The sequence below is a fragment of the Stegodyphus dumicola genome, chromosome 4, assembly GCF_044657685.1.
Source record: "Stegodyphus dumicola isolate Sdum_Otavi_A_Nest chromosome 4, ASM4465768v1".
Taxonomy (NCBI): Eukaryota; Metazoa; Arthropoda; class Arachnida; order Araneae; family Eresidae; genus Stegodyphus; species Stegodyphus dumicola.
The window spans coordinates 225353955-225380406 of NC_140771.1; the positions used below are offsets into that span (position 1 = coordinate 225353955).

A 26452-nucleotide genomic window follows, 5' to 3' on the forward strand; every position below is an offset into this window, starting at 1 on the left:
TGCCACTGTCATATTTAAAGAATTAACACAAGAATGAGAGGAGATATTTCAGAAAACATTTTATTAACAGAACATGCCCATAGAAATTACTCAAACGACTTTCCGCTGGCTGTAATGCAGATTTCACACCTGCGGGATAGGAATTAACGCACATTTGCGAAGACACCAGGCATTTCCAGAATATCACCAGCAACAAACGGCGATTTTGGCCGGCAAACCAAATGGACTAGATCCATATTGGTTTCAATAGAGCAGTCATAAATTAGGTTTTTCATATGGCCCCACAGGAAAAGTCCAAACACGAGAGATCCGGTGATCTTGGTTGCCAAGCTATGGGACCACATTGAACAATCAATCGTCCTGGAAATTTTGTCTTTCGTATAACCAGCAATCCCCTTGGCAATCCATTGTAGAAAATGCCGTTGGGCGAGATCCAAATGATGTGTACAAAAATAAATAAATAAATCATTTAAATTTTAAATTTTTATCGAAATGTTTTCATATTTTTATTTATATGATTCAATATACTCGTTATAAGGGAATCGCACGTGCATTTTAGTATTGATGAACGCTTACACTAATTATGAGGTTTTTCTCAAAATAATCCGGTGACTTTATCGTACTGGTCTCTTATGAATAATTAGAAATAAAAAAGTGTGCGTGAAATACAATGAATAATTTATTTCTCAATGATATTTCATTATATTTTAAAATACTTGCCTAGTTTTTCTTTGCCATTTGATGTGGTGTTGTTACCACTCTCACTTGTTTCACAAAGGTCAGCACAAGCCCACAACATTCATCGTGGAGTCAAATACGCTTGGTGAGAGCCTCGAACACCCTATTGGTGACAGCCCGAATTTCTCTCAGTTCCGCCCCTGGTTTTGAGAGAGAGCACCCCAGAGGCACGGTTCCAGAGTCTCCCACTCCTTTTTCCCTACCTCCTATCTCTCGAGAGGAATTTCGTCTTTCAACATATTTAAAGTGGCTCCCATGCCGCACAGACACTATATATTTACAAACATCCATGCCTTCTTGGGATTCGAAGCCGAGCCCTTCTGGGTTCTGGACAGTCAGGCCCTTTCATATAAATTGATTATGCCGAACTCTGTAGATTTCTGATTAAATCGGAAGCAAATGGGTTTGTATGAATGTAAATATAAAAAGATAATAAAATTAATTTTCATTATTATCATATTTTCGAAAAGTATTATCTTTATCAGCATATTTATGTAAAAATACGCATAATGCACACAATTTTAAAATGCTTTGAAATTTGAACAAAATATGATTTTTTCACCGTGTCCCATTTAGTTACTTGAGGTTACGGTTCATGGTCGCATCTTTTCTCCAAAAATTTAGTTTTTATTTCTTAACACCTTTAAATTTTAATACCTGGAAGATACTTTTTTCGAGTTGTTGCTGTTTCCATCACACGAATTTGATACTCCGGTAAAATATTATTACTATTTTTTATAATTAGGGTAAAATATTATTACTATCTCATTTGTATGGTCAGTATCTCGCGGAAGCGCACCAAAGTAAAACGAATGCATGGCTGCATCTTGAACAATTAATTTTTTCTAAAAAAATGAAAAGTTTCCACGAGGAGTTGACTTATGCTAGAATAATATGGTAGCAAGTAATATATGGTAGCAGTACTTGCTTCGGCAGTACATATACTAAAAATATATGGTAGCAAGAATAATATGGTAATTTTGAACAGTTAATTCTGGACATATTATAAGGTATTTTCTCCCTCTTTCAAGCACGCTTTCGTTGTGTAACGGTAGCACACTGGACGCGTATTCGAGAGATCCAGGTTCGAGTCCAGGCGAGGATATTGCTCATTTTTCATGTCTCCCGCAATCAAAAATATCCTAATGAATCTACAGTGCCAGGCCGAACTACAAGGTGGTTGATGATTCTTCACCATCAGTATTTGGCGATTAGGTCCCCCCTCATCCCCAGGTGCCCTTTAAAAGAGGAAGTATATAAGGTTCATAGAACGTTCGAGCTGCAAGCAACTCGAATCCACCATTTCATAGCGCACACCTTGGAAATGCGCTGGGAGCCGCATTCCAGGTTGCTCCCTCTTGAAATATATTAGGTATTTTCTCCCTCTTTCAAACATGCCTTCGTGGTGTAATGGTTAGCACACTCGGCGCGTATTCGAGAGGTTAGGGGTTCGAGTCCCGGCAAGGCATTGCTCATTTCTTCAGTTTCTTGCTTCCAAAAAATATTAATGACTCTGAGTAAGTAGTAGTAATTCTATGCTTTAAATTTTTGTGATTTGATTTTTAAACTAGCAAGGGTATTATAATTTACTTGTCCTAAACTTGTTTCAAGTATTAAACTAAATTTACTTGCAAAGATAAGAGTAAAACATTTTGCAAGTTTTATAATTACTTATATATAAATTTCAAACAATTTGTTACCTAAACAATTTTTTTTTTTTTTTTTCCTTAATAGACGCTTCTTTAAGGTACTAGACTAGAATCTGAAGATTTCAGACTGCGATTTTTATTTCTAACTACTCTTTTTCTCCCTTTGGTTTAATTTTTAAATCGGTGTAAGTCTGAATCGTCATAAAGTTGAACTGTCATAAAATTGGGAGTTGATCGTATGTATGTTTTATTCTTTTAAAATAATGACCGAAATTATCAGCAATTTCTTTCTTTTTTTTCCCCCCCCCAGAAGGGCTATAAATTTCGTTTTGGTATTTTGAGTTAAAAACTTTAAGTGTCTGTTCACTTTTCAAACTGTCGCCACCAAATATAACAGCCCTGTATTATATTTAAAGAAATTAAATAATGAAGAATCTGCATGAATGTATGTATGTTTCTCGCACTGTGATAAAACAACGGTACCTAGATTTTGAATAACGTACGCTTCCATCCGAATATGGGAAACTGGAAGCGCAAATTTGGAATTTGTTTTATTATGTATTTCATATTTTGTAAAACTTTAATGAATTTTTGATTAACAAACTCAACGAATTTAAACCGAGCAATAGCAACACTGTACGAAAAAAAAAATCTCCTGCTCGCGAGACTGTATACTGAAAATTCTAAAGATATGCTCATTTTAAAATTATTTTCCGATATTGCTGTTGAATTGAATTTTATGATTTAAGTGCGAAAAGCGTGATATTTAATAAATAAAAGTAACCCACAAAACGTTTAAAAAAAAAAAAAAAAAAAAAAAAAAAAAAAGTTCCTTTGGGCGTAATGTAAAATCTGAAAGCTTTCATATTTTTTTTTTTATTATTTAATTTTAATTTTTATTTATTTATTGAAAAATTACATTTTTTATCATAGATAACAGAGCATGTTCTGCCTCTGAATTTCTAAGCAAATAACCACATGGTTCTTAGATCTTATTCAGAAGTAGTTTTAGGTAACAGTCTCGAAATATCCGAAACCGAGATGTACCTTCTTTACACAAAAATTTTGTTCCTTTCTAAGTTGCAGTCAACGTAAACTGCAGAGAATAATTTCCTTCTTCAGAATTTCTAAACGCATTTTTTCCTAGGACAATTTGTTTCTTGACCCGTTATTATATTCATCCGGCATTTAATATTTTCACTCAAACTTGTATAAGCAGTGAATTATGCCAATGGAGACACAGACTTCGCTTTCAGACGATTCGTACATGAAGCAAAAAGTAGGGAACTGAGGGCTAAATGGATTTAGCGAATTTCAGCATTCATGAGGCTTCTACCTCTTCTTGGCCTTGTTCTCTTGGAGTTGAGGTGAGTTTCATTTGATGAGTGCAGGCATTTCGAAAGTGAATCTGAAAAGGATGTTTTTATTTGTTTGATAACAGAGGTTTCTTAGAGGTAAGCAATTTTCCTGCATCTACTGATTATTATATAACAGAAAAATGAACGAATTGTACATAAGAGAATTAATCTTTAACTCTGAAGAAACAAATATTTTAACAAAAAGGAGGGACTTATCTCTTTAAAAATGCATTTATGAAATTTTCAATATCTGCAGTATCAAAAAATTGAACAACAGTAATGAGAATTATAATTTATTCTTCTTTCCAAATTAATATATTTAGTTAAATACAAAATTGTCAATTACAGAAGGAAAACCAAAGTTTAAATTCTTACATAGTCTTTGTAAAGCAAAAAGCCGAATTAGAAAACTGTTCATTAGGTTTTAATAAGTTAAAATAAAAAAGTTGGCATGCAAAATTCAATAAGATGGGAAAACGAATAACTTAAAAATTAGGGCTGCTTAGGATTTATTAATTTTCGATTTTATTAAGTACTATTTACTATATGATTTTATTAAATTATTAAATTTCCTTTTTTTAGTTTTAATTTCTGCGGTTAACATGAAATTTAGGGAGACCGTCAAGAAACATTAATTTTTTTATCAAAGTTATTTTTTGTAAATTTATTTAAAACAGCAACTTTATTTTTTGATATCTTCACGAATTTTGCTCTTAATGGAATGGAATTTTTTGACCCATTACATTTAACCACTATGACTTTTTTTTATTATTTTGCCTTGTAAGGATTATGTTAATTTTATTAACAGTTAAATTTTGAGTTAAACTTCTTTTCCTATCGCTTCTTAAATTTCAACTTACCACTTCAGGCCAGAACGTAGTTTTAGAATTCCGTCTGAATGTAAATTGAGAAAGAGCGGTATTTAACCGCGAAGTTCCACTCTCTTACAGTCAGACAGATACCAGAGATTCTGGCTAGCACGGGTATTACGCCATTATTACGCTCGGCCGTACTTTAGGCCCTTGATAACTTCGCAGTCATTTAGCGTTAAAGGGCCAACTCCGTTAGAATCTTGATAGCTTCGGCTATATCTTTTTAGTTAAGATTAGTTTAGTTTAATTCTTAATTTCTTAAGTTCAAGCCCGAATGTCGGCTTTATGCTACAACTCCAAGACGGAGTTCTGTTAAACTTTAATTGGAATAATAAAGGGTTATTTCACCCTTCTCACTTGTTGTTTTCTACCCCACGAACTTAAGCGATTATTCGCTTAGTAATTCTTAAGATTCTTCACATTCAACTGTAACTTAGAAGTACACAGTACAGATCTTTACAACCTTACTAAAACTGTGGTAAATTTTGTATTTTTTAAACGTCTTGTGCTGAAAAGGCTCTCATAAAATTATCTACCTTATAACATAATGGGTAATTGGAAATATAATAGTTAAAGAAATGAAGTTTGTAATGGGGAGGGGCATCTTTTGATTAACTTTGCACCATTTTTCGTCTAACATTTTAATGACGCCTCCGTAGTGTAATTTAAAACGTCCACTGGTGAATGAGATAATTACTTTAAGTTAAATTTCAAAGATAAATGAAATAAATATTAAATTATGCTCAAAGCTGTAAAACTCAGGTAATATTAACTATCATAGTAGAAATTTAAATCTTAAAAGTAAAACATAAGAAAAGCATATATCCATAAAATCATATATATATATATTTCAGTTAATGTATACTGTATTTTCTACCTCCTTTCATGCCTTCATGGTGTAACGATAGCACACGCGACGCATATTCGAGAGGTCTAGATTTGTGTTTATTTTTTATGTCTTCAGTTTCTAAAATACCTAATGACAAAAATGCTTTTGAGATAGATAAGAGCCTTTATATTTCAGTTAAATCTTCATATTACTTCAAAGGTTGTAAGATTCTAAGGTTGTTTTCTAAGGACTTGTAACGTAACGATATGGACGTTCTTGTTTAAAAAATATATACCAATAAATAAACATTCTCGATTATTGATGAGTTGAGAACTTTTTGATTTTTAAATATATTCGATGCTTCTGCATTGATGATTAAATTAACGTACTTCACATACTATAATGCGTGTATATGTGATGATTAAATATCCACAAATTGATTAATTTAATTATGATGCACATTTTAAATATTATTGCAATATAATTATCAGAAATTATCGCCTTTGCCCATGCGAGCTGTCATGCTGTAAATATTATCATATCCTGCTAGCAGTCGAAAGATGCCTGGTTAGAATCCTGGCAAGGACATGATGTATTTCTTACGTCTCCTGGTCAGAAATAAAACTAATAGTTCTATACAATAAATTATGTGCACGGGAAGTAAAAGCAACCGAGCTATATTTGAAAAAAAAAAAAAAAAAATCAGTAGTAGTAGCCTAGAGAGGACGGTGACTAAATGAAACACATTTGTAATTATTGCAGGCTAATAAATATTGCTCAACGTAGGAACGTAGTACATGTTATGGCATTCTGCATTCCAAATGATATCATAGCAGAAAAAAGATTATACGATTTTTCAAATTTAAAACAAAGAAAGTTACTTTCCAACTTCGGAAATCATCTTGAAAAATATAGAACAAAATTCATCAAGAAACACTCTGCTTCATGAAAAAACTTCCTTTACTGGGGATGACTAAATGAAAGAGATCAAAAACTAAATACTGAAATAACTTTATAAATAATGCATTGAACAAAAACTCATATTTGGTGAGGAACAGGATTGGAAAACTAAATCCAATAATAATAATAATAATAAATCAGGTGTTGGCAGGATGTATTCGAACCGATATTATAGCAGGAAAATAATATTGTTGTGAGCGTACTGGTTCGCAATAGATTGAATGCCCACTGGTCGGATGCTAGGTTAATAAAATTTATTTCATCAAAAGTTTTCACAGAAATTTTCATCATCTAGAAGTTTCCACAGAAATAATCGTACAAGCAGTAGTTACACCTCAAACCATTCAGAAAATTAAACACAATGCAAGCCAAAGCACATCTAAAAGACGAAGCTTTGAATACTATGAAGTCGCTATGAACTAGCAGCTCACAACAACAACTACTGAGGGCAGCTGACGTGGAACGGTGTTTTAAACACCCGAGTGCCTGGACCCAGTCCTCTACTCTGAACCGAAAAATTACATATTTCGAAATAATATACTTAAAAAGACGTTAAGAAATAAAATAACAAAATTGCATTATCGAATTTTTTTAAAATATAGTATAAATGTTAATTAATTATTTGGAGGTGATTGTTAAGAAAGCTGATCGAGCTGAGAACAAAAAGTACTTAAGTGTACAATGCAAGTGGTCATAGTGTTAAAGTTTATACATGTGATATACTTTTTAAAAAGAATACACGTAATGATAATACAGTAAAAAATACAAATCAAGTAAGAAAAATTATGAATAAAATGACTAATTACTCGATTATTACCCTGGGGTTAAGTATGGCCATAGGCCGCTTTTTAAGCTACTCATCCAGATAGTTATAGTTAGAGATGAGGATGACTAAATGTTCTCATTTTTGCTCGAAATTTTCAAAAATTCATTAAAAATACAAACTATTGTATTTTATTAAAAAATATGGAGTCCTAAAACCAAATAAAAGCGAATTTGGTTGGAACATTTATTCAGTATTTCGTCCTTGAGCCTCTATTATATTATTCTTGAAGCGTAGAAGAGCATAGCCAATAATCGTATCTAATGATAACTAAGTGACATATCGCTTTATGCTGATTTTCAGCTAAGTCCCAACATTTACATGATAAATATGGTCTTTTAGGAAATCTCTTAACCAGAAAACCCCTGGGGATAGAGAGGAGGTCAAGCTTCTGTAAATATTCTAGAACTCACATAAACATTGCGAAAGTTGACGTGAAACTATTCTTTAAATTGTTGGCCTCATGAGATGCAGCTCCATCTTGCACAAAAAGTAGTCTCTAAACATGTTAAAACAAGGCGTTACCTACTAGATAGAAATCACATACTAAAAAGGAAACTTCAAACGTGAACTTTAGATGCTTATTCTTCAAAGAAGTATATGCTCAGAATAAAAGCCATAGTAAATCTGCATCACGCAATCACAAAAATCAAAATGCAACTTTTCATACAACATATGAGAGTGAAGTACTGCATATGTGGTAATAAACCCCTTTTTGAGTTGCTTCTAGTATAAAATAGATGTATCTGCCGATATAATATGAAAGGGTCACGTTTCTTCAGTCGCGAGAAATTGGTAAACAAAGTCTGCTTACATTTTGTGCTTGTTTTAGCTTCAGTTCTTGCACCATCTGGATTTTAATATAGAAACAGGGTTGACAGTAGGCATTTTTGCAGCCTGGTGCATTCTCTATGCGTCTTAAATTCTATTGCTCTGCATTTCCTCAAATTAAAAAACTTTTGCTCCTTACTGTTCTCCCTAAATTCTAAATTTTGCCTTTTCTAAATTCTACAGTTATTATTCCTCTAAATTCTAAACGTTTTGCAAGTTGCATCGGGTCTGGCGCTGTCCCTGTAGTAATACAATCATAGAGGTAAAAAATAATGGAACGAATACTGGTACCTTTAGCTGCAGCACAGGTTAAAGCCCTTCTGATAAGCGTTTTGTCTGGCTTATAAGTGAGATTAGAAAAATTGAAACTTCAGGCAGATATAACATTAATAACCAATCCATTAATAATAAACAATGTGGTAAACGTAATATATTTTTTCGAAAAAATCCTCCAGTTACCAAACAGCAAGAAACAAAACAAATAATGAAGAAGATAATACATATAACTCTAAATAAAATAAAACTTTTAAACTTACTTTCTGTACTAAAAGAAAAAGAAGTAACAAATTATTCCACGAAACATGAATAGTAGTGATTTATAACAGAAATATGAATTTCATCATAAAGTCAAAAAATCACATTCCATGAAGACAATTTAAGGTACACAATCTTTTATTCACTCTGCATTCAAATACTTATCACATAATGCCTCATATATTATCAGTTGATACAATTTATAAAACACACTAAGAAAAAAAAATACAAAATAGAATTATATATCAGTAAGCACAATTTTTAAAATTAAATCCTAGAATTTTAAGGGGAAATATAGATCGCTATGGACATCATATAATGTAAATAATTTCTTTCCTTATCTTCTTTGTACATAAAAATGCATACTATAACTCTGAGAAAATATTATGAAACAGAAAATCTATGCTTTGTTGTAATTTAAGAAATTAATTATAATAATAATTGTATTCGTAGATTTTCTTCATATTACTTATACATTCTATTCTTAAAACAAAGTCCACTGAAATCTTTTCAAATTCAATTTCATTAAATATAAATTCAATATACCAAATTAATTAATTAAATAGGATAAAATTTGATAAAGATGCGATTTAAAATTTTAACAAAATCAAATCATTGGTTGGATAGATTAAGAATATGTTTTTACTATTCTTTCCTTAATATTATCAATGATTACACATGATTGATAAATGTTATTCTCCTTTAAAATGAACTAATTTATTAAATATATATTTTATTTTGGGAATATTATAAGGTATTTCTCCCACCTTCTTAGCATGCCTTCGTGGTGTAATGGCCAGCACACTGGGTGCGTATTCGAGAGGTCCGTGGTTCGAGTCCCGGCTAGGGCACTGCACATTTTTCATGTCTCTCACAAAAAAAAAAAACAAAACAAAACAACAAAAAAAAAAAAAAAATTCTAATGTCTCTACAGTGTAATTTTTCTGATATGTGTTTACAACAATAATTATATCCTTATATAATATCTACTTATTGCTCGAATTAAGATGGTTTTTAGTCGAATCTTCATCCAACATGTATGCAGATAAATAAATACAGATATTTTTTTTAATAAAGTATTCTAGTGAAACTGAGGATAATGCTCTAACAGCTATAACAGCTAAAATGCATTATTCATAATTTACTTTCTAAATTTCTAATGATAAAACCAGAAATGGCTGGTTATGGCTTCCGGGACATCACTCAAATTTTTGTTTAGATCACTTAAATTCAACAAAATACAAACTGTCATCGATACTTAAAATCCTATTTTTCAGAGACGTATGATTTAATATATTTTCTGTAGATATGTTCTGGTCATTAACCACAGATTTTTTATACTCGTATGCGCACTATATTTATGCTCACGTAGTTAACTTTACGTAGTTCCAACATGAATCCTAATGCAGTTCGTAATGCACAAGAAATGTCCTGTAGGATAACTGAAATTCACTAGCAGTTGGATTATTATTGCAACCACTAGAGATCTTACCGTTGCGAAAAATATATGATTTTTATGAAATATGTATTCGTGTGCTCTTGACTGAATCTGTATAAAGGCAAGTAAGTATATTAAAATTTTAGAATTAATAATACTTTCTAAAAAAAAAAGCTCTTTATTTTTTTATTTTAGAGTCTAGAAAACCTGTTTCTCGGTTTTTTCTTTTTTCTTTTTCTTTTTTTTTTTTTAAGTAGCATTTTTAAATTAGCTTCTACAAGAATTACCCAGTAATTTCAATATTTTCACTATACACAAGCCTTTTGCACAATATTTCTTTTGAACTTCGATTGTTTAGGACACCAAATTAAAGATAATTAATTCTTAAGAAATTAAGAGTTAAATCTGAATTTTTTTATCCATTTAAGCTTAATTTCGTACAAATTCGTATTCCTAAGAAATTCTAATTCAAAAGAAACAGAAACAATATGAATAGGAGAAAAATATAAAAACAAAAAGTATTTATAAAAGCTTAATTTTTTTTATACATCAGTTCCTTTTGAATAGCCAATAGCAGAATAACAAATATATCATTTTATCACTAAAAACATTGAAAATATTGTCTAGTCATCAAAGCCCATACCATGCCATTTAAACCACAGAATGAACCATGGTAAAAAAAAAAAAAAAAAAAAAAAAAAAAAAAAGGATAAAAAAAGGAAGAAGGGTGATAGCTGATTGTTTTGGCCTCAGATTTTGGGCACTCCTTTACCTCCATGAATACGACTAAAAAATGAATAGCAGCTTTAGCGCCATAGATCAAGGAATTTAGAATTAACGTGCCCCTGCTCGAGTATGACTGAATGTTGAGAACGGCAAGATTTTATCAGCTGCAATGATAGCAATTTTTTCAACAAGTTTATGCAGAATACTCTGCCTTTCTCTTCCTGCTCAAATCTCCTATTTCTTTGCCATTTTTCTAATACATTCTTAATCTTTCTTAATGCATTCTTGTCGTAAGACTTTATAGCAATCCTTTCGAAGGCAATATTGTCACAGTTCTTTATAGCAATCCAACAATTCAGCCGAGCAGTTGCTGCTGTTCTCATAAAATGACCTAACCAGTACAGTATGTTATTTCTTTTCTTAAAGGGATTACTATTAAAAGCAGAATAGTTACCTAGTTTTGATGGGTCACTTTTAAAAATAGCTTTTAATTTAACAGAAGAATATTTTCTATTCTGAATGACATTTTTTGACAAAATCGTCACCTAGTGTGAAAAGTTTGAAAATTTTATATTTCTTCCTATGTATCTTCTCATTCTCTAAATAATCTACAGTGTCTCACAAAAGTGATGGGACACTTGTGCTTTACGAAACGAAACTGTAGTAAAATAAATTTAAAAAACATGTAAAGTTTTTGTGGGTGCGTTTCATACTTAAATTTAGTAACAATTATTACACAACATACATTTTCTCAAAATATTAAAATAGTAATTTAATAAAAATACAATTGTTTAGAAAGGAGCAAAAAAGGGCTCACATAAGTGATGGAACACTTACTTTTTCATCAAATATTTATCCAAAAATTTTACTTTTTAAAATGTGTTAATATTTTGTTGGATTTCCTTTTACTTTTAAAACGTGATTTGATCTTCTTGGGATGGATTCGACTAATATTTTTGTGATTTCTGAAGTGATTTTACCCCATTCTTCTTGAAGCAATGATTTTAATTGTTGTTTTGAAGAAATGGTGTGTTTGCGAATTCTTGATTCCAATTCTTGCCAAATATTCTCTATGGGATTTAAGTCTGGAGATTGTGGTGGTGTTTTTATTATTTCAAGACAGTTTTACAGCAGCCAGAGTCTAACGTTCAAAGCAGTGTGCTCGGGGTCATTGTCCTGGTAGAATTTAAAATCGTTATGAAGGATCAATTTTCGTGCTGAAGATTTCAAATTTTGGTTTAAAATGTCAATATACAGTGTCTCACAAAAGTGATGGGACACTTGTGCTTTACAAAAAGAAACTATAATAAAATAAATTAAAAAAACATGTAAAAATTTTTTGTGGGTGTGTTTTATACTTAAATTTAGTAACAATTATTACATAAGATACATTTTCTCAAAATATTAAAATAGTAATGTAATAAAAATACAATTGTTTGAAACGGACCAAAAAATGGCTGACATAAGTGATGGGACACCATTAGATACTACTACGTACTACAATAAAAATATTTTTTATTTTTACTCAAAAGCAATTGGCAATAATTTATAAAATCGTCTGCAGTCTTTCTCTCCAATTTGTTTTGGAATTTTTGTATGTTTTAGCTCTGTGCAGCCATGAATGCTAAACGAAAAGAAACTTTGCCTGAAATTCGAAAATTAGTTATTAATTTGCATATTGAACGTGAAAAGTCTATTAGAAAAACTGCTGAAATAGTTAACATGAGTCATTCAACAGTTTTCATTATCATTAAACGATATAAAAAGAATCATATGATTCAGAATAAAAGAAGACCTGGCCGACCATCAAAGCTATCCAATGGAATAAAGCGAATTATTGTTCAAAATATTTTTAAAAAATCCGAGAATGAGTGCTCCTAAAGTTGCTGCTGATTTACAAGGATTATATGGAGTAATTGTTAATCCTGAGACTATTAGAAGAGTAATTTGATCTGCTGGATATCCCGGTAGAGCAGCCAGGAAAAAATTCTTCGTAAGTGAAAAGAATAGAAAACTCAGACTGGCTTTCGAAAAATCCAACATAAATAAGAACTCTGATTACTGGAATGAAGTTATATTTGCTGATGAGAGTAAATTTAATATATTTGGTTCTGACGGTAGAATCTTGGTGTAGAGAAAACCCAGGAAAGAATTTCGCAAACAGAACTTGGTGCCAGCAGTAAGACATGGTGGAGGAGGAGTTATGGTATGGGGTGTATGTCGTCCGCTGGAGTTGGTAATCTTGTTTTTATTGACAGTATAATGGATCAGTACAAGTATATTGACATTTTAAATCAAAATTTTAAATCTTCAGCACGAAAATTGATCCTTCATAACGATTTTAAATGCTACCAGGACAATGAACCCCAAGTACACTGCTTTGAACGTTAGACTCTGGCTGCTGTAAAACTGTCTTGAAATAATAAAAACACCGCCACAATCTCCAGACTTAAATCCCATAGAGAATATTTGGCAAGAATTGGAATCAAGAATTCGCAAACACACCATTTCTTCAAAACAACAATTAAAATCATTGCTTCAAGAAGAATGGGGTAAAATCACTCCAGAAATCACAAAAAAATTAGTCGAATCCATCCCAAGAAGATTAAATCACGTTTTAAAAGTAAAAGGAAATCCAACAAAATATTAAAACATTTTAAGCAGTAAAATGTAAAAATTGGATAAATATTTGATGGAAAAGTAAGTGTCCCATCACTTATGTGAGCCATTTTTTTGCTCCGTTCTAAACAATTGTATTTTTATTAAATTATTATTTTAATATTTCGAGAAAATGTATGTTATGTAAGAATTGTTACTAAATTTAAGTATGAAACACACCCACAAAAATTTTTTACTTGTTTTTTTTAATTTATTTTACTACATCCTTTCGTAAAGCACAAGTGTCCCATCACTTTTGTGAGACACTGTACTTGTACTGATCCATTATAGTGTCAATAAAAACAAGATTACCAACTCCAGCGGACGACATACACCCCCATACCATAACTTCTCCTCCACCATGTTTTACTGTTGGCACCAAGTTCTGTTTGCGAAATTCTTTCTTGGGTTTTCTCTACACCAAGATTCTACCGTCAGAACCAAATACATATTAAATTTACTCTCATCAGCAATCAGCATCATTCCAGTAATCAGAGTTCTTATTTATGTTGGATTTTGCGAAAGCCAGTCTGAGTTTTCTATTCTTTTTACTTACGAAGAATTTTTTCCTGGCTGCTCTACCGTGATATCCAGCAGATCGAATTACTCTTCTAATAGTCTCAGGATTAACAATTACTCCATATAATGCTTGTAAATCAGCAGCAACTTTAGGAGCACTCATTCTTGGATTTTTTTAATATTTTGAACAATAATTCGCTTTATTCCATTGGCTAGCTTTGCTGGTCGGCCAGGTCTTCTTTTATTCTGAATCATATGATTCTTTTTATATCGTTTAATGATAATGAAAACTGTTGAATGACTCATGTTAACTGTTTCAGCAGTTTCTCTAATAGATTTTCCACGTTCAATATGCAAATTAATAACTAATTTTCGAATGTCAGGCAAATTTTCTTTTCGTTTAGCATTCATGGCTGCACAGAGCGAAAAAACACAAAAATTTAAAAAAAAAAAAAAAAAGAAACGAGAGAAAGACAGCAGGTGATTTTATAAATTGTTGCCAATTGCTTTTGAGTAAAAATAAAACCCCCAAAAAATATTTTTATTGTAGTACGTAGTAGTATCTAATGGTGTCCCATCACTTATGTGAGCCATTTTTTGCTCCTTTCCAAACAATTGTATTTTTATTAAATTACTATTCTAATATTTTGAGAAAATGTATGTTATGCAATAATTGTTACTAAATTTAAGTATGAAACACACCCACAAAAAATTTTTACATGTTTTTTTAATTTATTTTATTACAGTTTCTTTTTTAAAGCACAAGTGTCCCATCACTTTTGTGAGACACTGTACATTACCATTATCATTATTGTGCTTTCATCAAAACCGGATTGCAAAGAAATCTGAACAGGAATATTTCAATTACAATGAATTTACACCAATTTTTCTTGTAATTAACAGAGTATAGTACTTAGATAGTTCAGCAATACTGAACGCCAGTTTTAGTGCAAAATAAATGTAGTATTAGTTAGAGAAGTAAAGAACCTTATGAAAGAAAAATTTAAAGATTGAATTCCCTTATTGTTAGCATCATATGACTACCCTCAGAAAACCAAAAGGATGTATTTTTGCCAAAACGGGCACTAGAGAAAGCATCAGTTTTATCATGTAAAATCAGAATTTGGAAAATAAAAGCGAAATTGCATGCGCTAAGTATAACTGAACACAGAAAACGTGGGACGATCAGTGCAGTCAAGAAGATTCATATTCAGTGTATAAAAAGAAAGCTTATTAAAAATACATTTCGGATAAGTATATGACTCAACCATTTACTGATCATGAATATTTTTGGTGGTATTATAGAAGATTGTATTTGTCTTGCGAAGATTGATTGGTGAATTGTACTTGTTTATATGGCAAGTCGAATTCTGTTCTTACTATTATACTCTGGAGTGCATTCTGTTTTAAACCACAGAGAGAAAATATCTTTCTGTATTGATGTCAACTGAGTATCTGAAAAATCTATTCAGTCTGATTCATACTGTAAGCGATATCAGTAGCCTAATTAAATATTTGAAATGCATGATTATCGCATATCAAATTTAAAATGAAAGTCTTTATTCCAGTTTGTACACTTTTTATTTCTTTCATTTTTTCCCTTCTGAATGCTCATTTTATATAGTCAATATTCTTAAACTTTTGCATATTTTTCATTGTAATCATATTTAATATTAGATTAATGAGTGTCCTTTAAATAAGAAATGCTAAAGAATGAAAGCAAAATTATTTAGCTTCTGGACAGATAATACTCAAAAGTATTCACAGTGTAATACGCTTAGAAAATTACTATATGAATGTGTTTTTGCCTCTCATATAATACGTTCTGAATTTTCTAAACACTATGATTTATACAGATAGCTAATAAACTTAAATGGGTTACAGTTATTTAATTTTAACAGGGTGAGATACAACTTTAGTACGTATTTAACTTAATTTTTGTATGTTTGTGTTGGGTGTGCTGCGTTAACCATGAGGCATATTATTATCGGCCAGGAGGTTGCAGCACACTCGTATATTACATTACAACCTTAACACGAGGAGAAAATTGAAATGATTATACTGAATATTTTCAATAATTTAAAAATTTCAAATATTACAGAAATATTTTAATGCCTTAAAGAGTATACTAATACCGTACTGAATCACTAAAACATTGTTATATTTACCTGTTCTCTAAAATAGGACCCCATCACACTAATCATTTAGAAAGTAATCTTGTGTTACGAGACATCCTTTTGCATTTTTAGTGAGATTAAATTCATGGCACTTTATTGTGTTACTTTCATCTATGGCGTTATATTAAATTCGCAGTGTGTCGTTACATTACACATTGCGTTTTCACAACAATGTCACAGCGTGACTACGCATAATCGTCATACTGTGACTTCACAACAATGTAATAATGTGACTTCACCTCAACGTCGCAATGTGAAGTCACATAAATGTCGCAGTGTGACATCACAAAAAGCGGACTTTAAGCCATACATAGAGCTGCTAGAGATATAGGAGCTGCTAGAGGCCTTAGCCATACCTACAACATCGTTGGGACATTGAGATTATCACTGTGTCACACCGTGATCAATGTCACAGCGACGTCATCGTGCTATTGGAGAAGTTGTTAGTTAGGAGAAGCCCTAAACACTTGAGGAATTGTGATACCTCTTACATTTACTCCTGTGTTTCACCATTTCTTCTCTCTCGGTTTGATTTAGCTACATCATTCTATAGTAAAACTGGCAATAGAACTTTTTGTGGTGTCCCTTACCTTGAGACTCTAATGCGCTTTTCGTAGGGGTCCCTTTGCTTGATGCACTAAGCATTTATTTATTTATTTTGCTTAATGCTTAATCTATCTCTGACTGTTACATTTCTCCAATGCGAATTTCCCCTTCAGTAGATTCCGTTCTTCTAATCAGTTCCAGTCATATTTAGTGCACAAACAAAATAATTTTTTTCATTGATGCTACAAGGTTCCAAATCAGTAGTTGCATTTTAAAAGGATCGCACTTGAATCATATATGAATGGAGTTTATTGAAGCTCTTATTCTCCCTGTTCTTCCTGATTCCAAAGAAATAAGTTTTTGGTAACAAACTTTGGTAATTTTTGTAACGAATTATTCATAGAAAACTTCTTATTAAAAATTTAAGATGAATAGTTAGTTTTAAAATTTATTATTTAAAAAGAAATCTATTTCTGTATTGACAGACCTTTACGTCCGTTTAACAGATTGACAGCTAAAAGTTAACCGTGATTATTCTGATTAAAGGGATCTCCGTTTGGCTGCAATTTGTTGTGTTCATTCTCTGTTGTGATCGGTAAATGCTAAAGTATTGTATAATAGATTCACGTTAAGGCCTAGTGTCTGACTGTTTCATATATAAAACATATAATCAAAATAGCAATATTACATGCATTTATCTTCATGTAGAAGCTGGAAAAAGTTGGAATATTTTGAATTTTTAACTTTTGATTAGGCTTAGCCACACCCCATTGCGGCGTTTTAGTGACTTGGATGCAATCCGCTTATTTTTAGAGGAAATATCAGAAAGGTAGCAGTAATGCATAAGTTAAATGTGGTTAAAATATTTCGTAATAACTCTTAGCTACTGTGTTTGATTTGGGTTTTAAGTATAATAAGAAAATGTGTTTACATGTATATAACCAGTGGCTCTTTACAATGATGTTAATTAGTGAATATTATTTTTTTGCTGTGTATGTCTGTAAATAAATCGTTGGTAAATAATACCATCAAATGCTTATACTTTTATATAACTTAAAATATATATTTTGTAATAATTGGCAAAATTTATTATATAAACTGAGCAGCTGAAAAACAATGTTTATAGACTTCATGGAGAAGTGTGAAAATTTCATCTCCTTTCTCTTCATAGAAATTGAATTCATTACATGACATATCTATTAAAGCGGATTTTTAATATTAAACTAAGACTACATGCATCTGCTTGCCATAAATTTTTATTAAACTGTTATACATGCTGTTACTTGACAGTTTGGTTTTTCCTGTTGCCATTAGTATGTAGATAAGAATTAAACATGACATGTTAGTTCTCCCAAAGATTTTAGCATATTAATTATCAGATGCTATTTTTAAATAAAATTCATTTTTAGAATTTTATATGAGCATTAATATGTGGTAAGAATATGCACACAAAAGTTCTGTCTTAGTGTATGTAATTAATTTATATTTTATAAAGTTTTCAACTCGTATATAAAAAATCATCGTAAAATGAATGCACAGCAATCTTATATTTTCATAAAAAATAGGGAAATTAATTGGAAGAGAAACTTGTTATAATAACATTTAAAATTCTCCCCCCCCCCCAAAAAAAAGAAAGAGGGAACTAGATTTGTGTGTTATTCAAAATCTCTACTAGTTTAAAGATTGTTTTGTTTTTCCAAAATTTTAAATGGGTTGATTAGCTGAGATTTGTACACCCTGAATTGATATTGTGAGATTTATGTACTTAATTTTGTGTAGTAAATGAAGTTTGTTAAGTGCTTTTACTCCTTACATTAACATTTAAATAAATTTTCGGTTGATCTTTGGATTATGGTAACTTGGCGATTTTTTTGCGAAAATTTGGCGAAGAACTCTGCTACAGCAACCCTCTATTTTTTTTTCGCCGCCATTGTTTATTTTCTTTTTATTTACTGAACACTTTTTCCAACAATCTACTAGCCGAATTACACTTATGCTAGAAATTTTATGTAACAAAACTGCTTAATCATGACAAATATTAACTGCAAAATTGGGAAAAAGTGCACAATCGCAAACTCCTTGTGCGTTTTTCAGAATAGCGCATACACATAAACCATTTACACGTCGACTTATTTTTACTTAAAAAAACATCCCAGAATTGCACAAAAATGGCATTGCACGCACTCTTAACTTTATCCATCTACACTGCTATTTTCTCATAAATTACAAAAATTTGCACGAAAATGCAAAAAAATTCTGTGAATCTTTAAACTCGGTAAAAAGCACATATATGAAATTACCTGATCGCGAAAAAGTATCTACCCTTTCCAAGGATGAACATTTCCACGTATAAAATAAATAAAATATCCAAAAACTTTTACCTCTAATTTATCTATTATATTATAAACGTCACCAACGAATTCATACCGCAAACATTACAAATGGTTACAAATACTTAGTGTCAAATATTTAAATTACTTCCATGCATGTTTACTTCAACTGAAACGTATACCAAATTCCTACAAACATAAAATTCACAAAATAACTATCATTTAATTAAAATATCACTAAACATGCACACGTCGACTTATTTTTACTTAAAAAAACATCCCAGAATTGCACAAAAATGGCATTGTGCACACTCTTCACTATATCCATGTACACTGCTTTTTTCTCATAAATTAGAAAAATTTCACGAAAATTCATGAAAATACTCAACGTATTCTACTCAAACGTATTCCAAAATACTACAAACATATAACTCACAAAATCACGATCATTAAATTAAAAAACACTACTTAAAATATAAATAAGCACATACATTAAATTAATAAAAATTAGATTACAATCCTAATTACTTTAAACTTAATCATTGCTAATAACAATTTTCCAATAATATCATATTAATTTATTTACTCCTTATATTTAGAACAATGCATAAAAATAATATCCTCAAATGATTAAAAATACTAACTTACCTAATCTTCAGAATCTTCATTACGTGGCACGCACACTTCCACTATTTCACACAACACACAATGAAGCTTAATACAAAATAATATAGTACTACAGTTTTCCAAATTCCCCCTTTTCGGATTAAAGAACTGTAATTCGTCCATTAATGTCACATGACATATCTCATGATCTCTCATTTCCCTCACACAAAATAATGCGTAATCGGAACTGAGTACTTCTCACATTATTACCAAAGTCCTAGGTAGTAACCTTTATCGCCTCCAAAATGTCGCCAAACTACCAGTTACCCTATTCCAAAGATCAGCCAAATTTTCTAGAAATATTTTCATTCTTCCTGTAAGCCATCTTTCTTAGTACTTCAGGTTTATGAATAATGATTTTGCCATATTTAAAAAAGCAGGTCTTATAAAAGATGAAGATAAGATAAAATCTAGGCAAAGTTTGCCAGAGAGTCAACTGAGATTTTGCTTAATTTTAAAATTTAGAACAGTACAAGTCAGATTTAATTCTAAAGAAGTACTATTTGTAAACACATTGTTTTACTACATACAGGAAAGAGCTTTGTGCATTTTTTAAAAATTTATACATTTGGAAGCTGAATTTTGCTAGTCTTAAAATTCTTGTAAATATTTATTGGTCAGAATTAATGTAACAATTAATAATTTTTATGATAATTTACAATGTTTTCTTTTATTGTACTCATTAATTCTTTACTGTGATTGCTCGTTAATACTTTACTGTGATTTTTCACGCTTTACTTGTTTATCAGATGAGTGTATTATTAGTGTTGAGTTAACTGTTTGCATGTTTTACTATAGGGACATGTGTGTTTTAGATGGGTGTTCTTAAGATGTTTTAATCCAATAAGAATATGAGAAATTTATGTATTAATTATTTAATCTGTATAATGCCAAAAATATTTGTGTCATATTTTTTAAATAAGTTGGGTACAAAACATTATATATGAAATTTTTCCAACTCTTTGAATTAACTCTGCGACTTTTAACAAACTATTAGACTTAATAATCATAAGATTATTGAAGGGAAAGTATACTCAAGTTTGTTGTTTCTGAAGTTTTGTGCTTCATGTTTCATGAAATTTAATCCTTGATATATTATGTTAGAATTATTGTTTCTGAATGACTTAAATAACATTTTTCTTTTTATAAGTAATCAAAGCTGTTTATAACTTTTACAAGATAATTTTTTTTCCTCGTTGTTTTGAACTTATTCTATTTTTGTTGTCCAAAATTGTGATAATTTTGCCTTGCAAATTCCATTATTTTGGATTTCTTTGTGTGGTAAACTACTTCCTGTAAAGTGTGTTGTTACTCTTCTAGCTATTTAATTCAGTGACACTGAAGAGTTAGAATATCAAGCACAATTATTATTTTAAAAAAATTGTATTAAAAAATACTTCATTTTATTAACTTTGTAAATATTTTGACTTAAAAAAGACTTGATCACTTTTTATCAAATTTTACTATTTGCATTTAGGTGTCCAAGTCAAAGCACTTTTATTTACACACTGAAAACCTAATAAATATAATAAAATAACAAAAGTAATACCTGCAGCCACAAGAAATGAAATGAAAAAAGAAAAGTATCAAAATTCGGTAAAATCCTAGTATACGGTGCAGCCTTTGCACGACTTTGAAAATTATCGCCAACACCAAAAATGATCCAAAGAACGTCTATATATATATTATACACACATAGTATATGTATATACACACATAGTATATATATTATATACATAGTATATACTATGTTTAACTAAATATTTTCTTTGAATGACCCGTTAACTACTCATCGTATATGTCCCGTTTTTACTGCTCATCATAAAGTCGCCAAAAGTAGTCAAATCCCGTGTGCACTGGATACTAGGATTAAACCCAAAATTCTTAAATTATATAGAAATTTGCTTACTTTACGAGAAGAAATAGAAAGAAATAGATAGTTATTTATTTACTTCACTATTAAGTATGATAGGATAGAAATGTATTATTAGAATAGAAATTTGTTTACTGCACTACTTACGAGATACAATTCAGCAACACAATTAGGTTTGATATAGTATCATCATAGGCCTTTTTGATGATAATTTTTTTATTCAGTAGACACTGTTACACTTTGGAGAGTAATAATACCATTTTCGGTTAATCTTTGGATTATGGTAACTTGGCAATTTTTTGGCAAAAATTTGGTGACCAACCCTGCTACAGCAACCTGCTAGTTTTGTTTTGGATGCCATTTTGTTTTCACGAAGTAGAGGCATTTTTTTTTTTTTTTTTTTTTTTTACTCAACATTTTCCCCAACAATCTGCTAGCCGAATTACGCTTATACTAGAACTTTTATGGAACAAAAATGCTTAATCATGACGAAGATTAGGTGCGAAATTGGGAGAAAGTGCAGAATCACCCACTGCTTGCTGCGTTTTTAAGAACTGCACATACACGGTATCATCCATTTACACGTCGACCTATTTTCACTTAAAAAAAATCCCAGAATTGCACAAAAATGGCATTGCACACACTCTTGACTTTATCCATGTACACTGCTAAAGTCTTAGCTAGTAACCTTTACCAAAATGTCGCCAAACTACCTGTTACCATATTCCAAAGATTAGCCCCATTTTCCAGTAAATCTCAATCAGGCTGACAAACGATCTAATAGTTAAGCAGCCACAAAATAGCTTTATTCTGGCCTTTCCTCTAAAGCAAATAGTTCTCCTGCATTTTACCATAATTAGTCATTAATTAGGTCATCTTGGATTCTGTTTTCACCTGTTGAATGGGTTATATAAGGCTTCGTGGTTTGCTTTTGCATAGCATAAATACAGTTTGGTTTCTATTAAAAACCTTTCCCAGAGGAATCTTTGGTAAAAGTATATTTCGGGGTACCCCTTGGCGAAAATTGGGGATTTTTTGGCACCATTTTTGTTTATGTCCCTTCCCAGTAAAATTGCAGTATAATATGGCAAAATATAACACAATAAAACATAATATATAATCTCATTAAAATGCATTTTAGATTGAACAAGAAAATACCATAAGAGTGGAAATACATGTTATGTAATCTACACAATACAAAAAGGAAATATCGATTTACCTTATTTAAAAATTTTGCTTCTTTGGTATATGTTGTGGTGTATAATTTTCCTCACTCATAATTAAAATAAATCAACTGAAAGTGATGAACAACTTGCCTTTTAATTACCTTAAGAAGAATACCAACAACAGAATCAACATAACCAAGAAAAAGTTAAACCAATTGCGTTGTGTAATCAAAATGTGCTACAACCCTCTTTAAGAAAGTGTATGTAGTATTATAATTATCACAACAAAATAGTAGGTAAGCTGATTTATTAAATATATAATTCATTTCAGACAAGAATATTCCTCCAGAGGACTAGAAGTTAGAAATCAATTTAAATTTGAAATTAACAATAATGATCAATTCATTAAACAAACACTTAATATTAATTCACTGTAAAAGAATAAAATTATTGGTGGTTGATCGAGAAATAGGGGGTCGGCACTGGTTGCAAATGTCCTCATCTCTAAAAGAAAATTTAAGTAACATTACCTCCCAGTTTTTAGACATCTTCTGGTACAGTCCTTCCCGAAACAGGACGTTCAGATCAGCTGCATTCGACGATGGGTATCTCGCTGACCATTTAAGCTGGCAATGTGTAGTGCGGCCGTTGCACTGGAGGGAACATCAGAAATTTTAAAATCAGAAATGTTTTTTCAAAGGCTTCTGTAAATTTTATGATTTATCTCACTTGTATGTCAGTAACATCAAATCAAAGCTACAAATTTGCCAAGAGCACTGCAGTTGTACCTGTTGTTTGTTGTGCTATGATATGAATTAAGCTACGATATGAATTTACTGTGCTCTGTCCTACTTTTGAAGAACTCTCCATATGCAAGGCTGTCTTTTCCTTCTTCCTCTTTAAACAACCTCTTGAGAGGACTTTTGATCAATGGTATTTCCATGCTGCAAAGACCAGGGATAAATAGAAGGGCTAGGTCGTTCCTTTGTTCGACTCCTCGCCGACGCGAGCCTCATGGAGGGGGAGAATCTGACGTGTCTCTGTTGCACCTGCTCTGATTTCGCGCCTTTAAAACTGTAGTTTCATTCAGTTGCGAGACGATTTTCTGGAGATCGCATATCCCAAATTAATTTTAATCATACATATTTGTTTTCTAATAATGCAAATATTTAAAATAATTTGTGTATATATAGTTTTAGTCAGTTTTCCTTTTAAATTCTATATTTAAAGTATCCTTTATGTAATATGGCTTCTTGTGCTGTAGCAACGTGCCGTAACACTTATAGAAATACGAAAGGAAGAGATATTGTATTTCATGCTTTCCCCAAGGACAATTTGCTTTTGACGAAAGAATGGATACATAAATGTCGAAGACAGGATTCTATTAATGTGAAAAAAGCAAGAATTTGCAGCAAACATTTTCTGTGCAGTGATTATGAAGATGACATGAGAAATCGCTTGCTTGGATTGCCGCAAAAGAAACTGTTGAAATGCAATGCTGTGCCGAAAGTAAATTTATCGTGTGCAGTAAACAAAATAACACCAAGAAATCGGAGACATTTGAAAAAACTAATGCAGAGTGCTTTTGAAAGACTACATGAATTAAGCCCAAAGAAAATTTATTTTTAGGCTGAGAACGAAATTGAAGCTGACAATAATAAATCAAATGTGAATGATTTTGAAATAAAACTCACAAGTGACAATGCCCTATGTGACAATATCCCTGAGTGCCCTAAGTGTAAAGATAAACAAGAATGTATTGATAATTTGAAGAACAAAATAATATCCTTAGAAAATTGTAATAAAATATTGAAAAATAGAGAAAAGAAAGATTTTAGAATGTTTGCTTAGCGACAAAGAAGGTGGACGACATTTAGAAAGAAATTTGTATCGGAAATTCAGAAATTAAAATCCCAAACAGCGAAATTTAGGAAAAAACAGAACAGATCGGAGAATTTGGAAAAACGTCTAAAGCATATTTTTACAAAGACGCAGAGTAACGCATTGCTAGAAAAGAAGGAAAAAATCCGGTGGACTAGTGAAGATATTTCACGTTGCATTGTCATAAGAGCTCTGTCATCTAAAAGCTACGATTTTTGGAAAGAAAAAATGGGAATTCCTTTACCTATAGCACTAGCACATTAAAGAGATGGTGCGCTAAATTTTCATGTAGTCCAGGAATTCAGAGTGATGTTCTTGCTGTAATGAAGGAAAGATGCCAATATTTGAATTCTGTAGAAAAAATATGCGTTCTCAGTTTCGACGAAATGCACATAGATTCTAAACTCTGCTATGACTCTAAACTGGACCAAAATCGGTCCTTTTCAAAAAGTGCAGTTTGTTTTAATCAGAGGTCTCATTTTGCAGTGGAAACAGCCAATATTTTTTGATTTTAACACTCCAATGAAGAAAGAGCTTCTTTTTTCACTCATAAGACATATTCAATCATCTAGAGTAGAAGTAAAAGCAATAGTGTCTGATTTAAGAGGATCTGCTACTTTGTGGAAAGAGTTACAGATTTCGATTAATAGTTCTCATTTTCCAAATCCAGTATTCCAAACGAAAAAAATATGGGTTTTTGCAGATTTATCGCACTGCCTCAAATTACTGAGTGTTGGTGTATTTAATTATGACAAAGCACACTAGGGCTATCTGCCTAAGGGGAGGGATGCCTTCGTGGAGGACTTTCTAAGGGAAACTGGCTCGTATACACGTTACACATGGGGAAAACCACGAAAACGCCCATGCAGCCAGCCCGTTCGCGGGATTCGAACCTCGGACCGAACTACCAGTGTTCAGCGACTTTACCGCTCGGCCTCTGGTGGGCTCAAATTACTGAGAAACCACTTTTTACATAAAGGATTTGTTTTAGAAGATGGAACTGTTTTAAATGTTTATATTATTAAAGAGAATTAAATTGTGTCACAAACTAAAACCAAATTATTTAATGGTCAAGGGAAACAAGAGACAAAAAGTAAGTATATATAATATGTTTTGATTTGAAATATTTCTAGATTGCATTTTAGAAGTTAATAGCGTAAAGCATATTTCAAATGAGAACTAATTTTGTTAAGTTATTGTTACAGTTATTTTTATTGTATCCTCTGTTATTATTGATTCGATTTTGTGCTAGCTTAGCATTCTAGATAAAATATTTATAAAGTATAATATTAAAGTAATTGGCATAAGAAGACCTGCCCCCTTAACCCCCACTTTTGAAAAATTAAATAATTATTTTAGGTACTATGAATAAAATTGTTTTGTCTAAATTAAGATAACAATCTTACATGTATTTATTTAAATGAAATATTGATGTAAGCCTAAGTTACAAAATTATTTTAAAAAAAATATATGTTATTATAATGAATCGGGAGAAAAATATGCTAATGTAAAATTTACAATTAGGCTGAAACTCAAACTTAGATTGCAGTAGTACAGTTCTCTTAGTTAACATGCAGATAAAGAAATGATTAGAAACAAATAGGCATTTAAAGGGGGAAAAAAAATCCCCTGCAAATAAAAAAAAAAAGGAACTTTATGCTAAGAGTAGTGCATTTTATCTATTATTTTAAAATTGAGTAAGCACTATTAAATTTTTTAATGTTCAGTGTAAAATGCATACTGCAGTAACATTGTCTTTTCCAAATTATAGCTATCTTTCACACACAGCTCATTTTAAACGCTTATTCTTCAAATTTAAAACGCTAATTTCTATGTTGTCAATTGCATCTCCGCGCTCAGTGCCATCATTGCTACGTC

The 26452-nt window shown here is 31.2% G+C and overlaps 1 protein-coding gene across 4 annotated transcripts in view; it reads left to right on the forward strand.

Annotated features, from left to right (window-relative positions):
- The first annotated feature begins 3710 nt into the window (after nt 1-3710).
- LOC118182164 (guanine nucleotide-binding protein G(q) subunit alpha-like) overlaps nt 3711-26452 on the forward strand; it is a 67837-nt gene continuing 45095 nt past the window's right edge. Inside the window, exon 1 of one of the 4 annotated variants that reach the window (XM_035351483.2) lies at nt 3711-3841. The gene's annotated coding sequence lies outside the window, so the exon portion shown is untranslated. Of the gene's footprint in view, nt 3842-17197; nt 17488-26452 lie in introns of those variants that run through there. The other 3 variants (XM_035351484.2, XM_035351482.2, XM_035351481.2) reach the window with 3 other exon arrangements.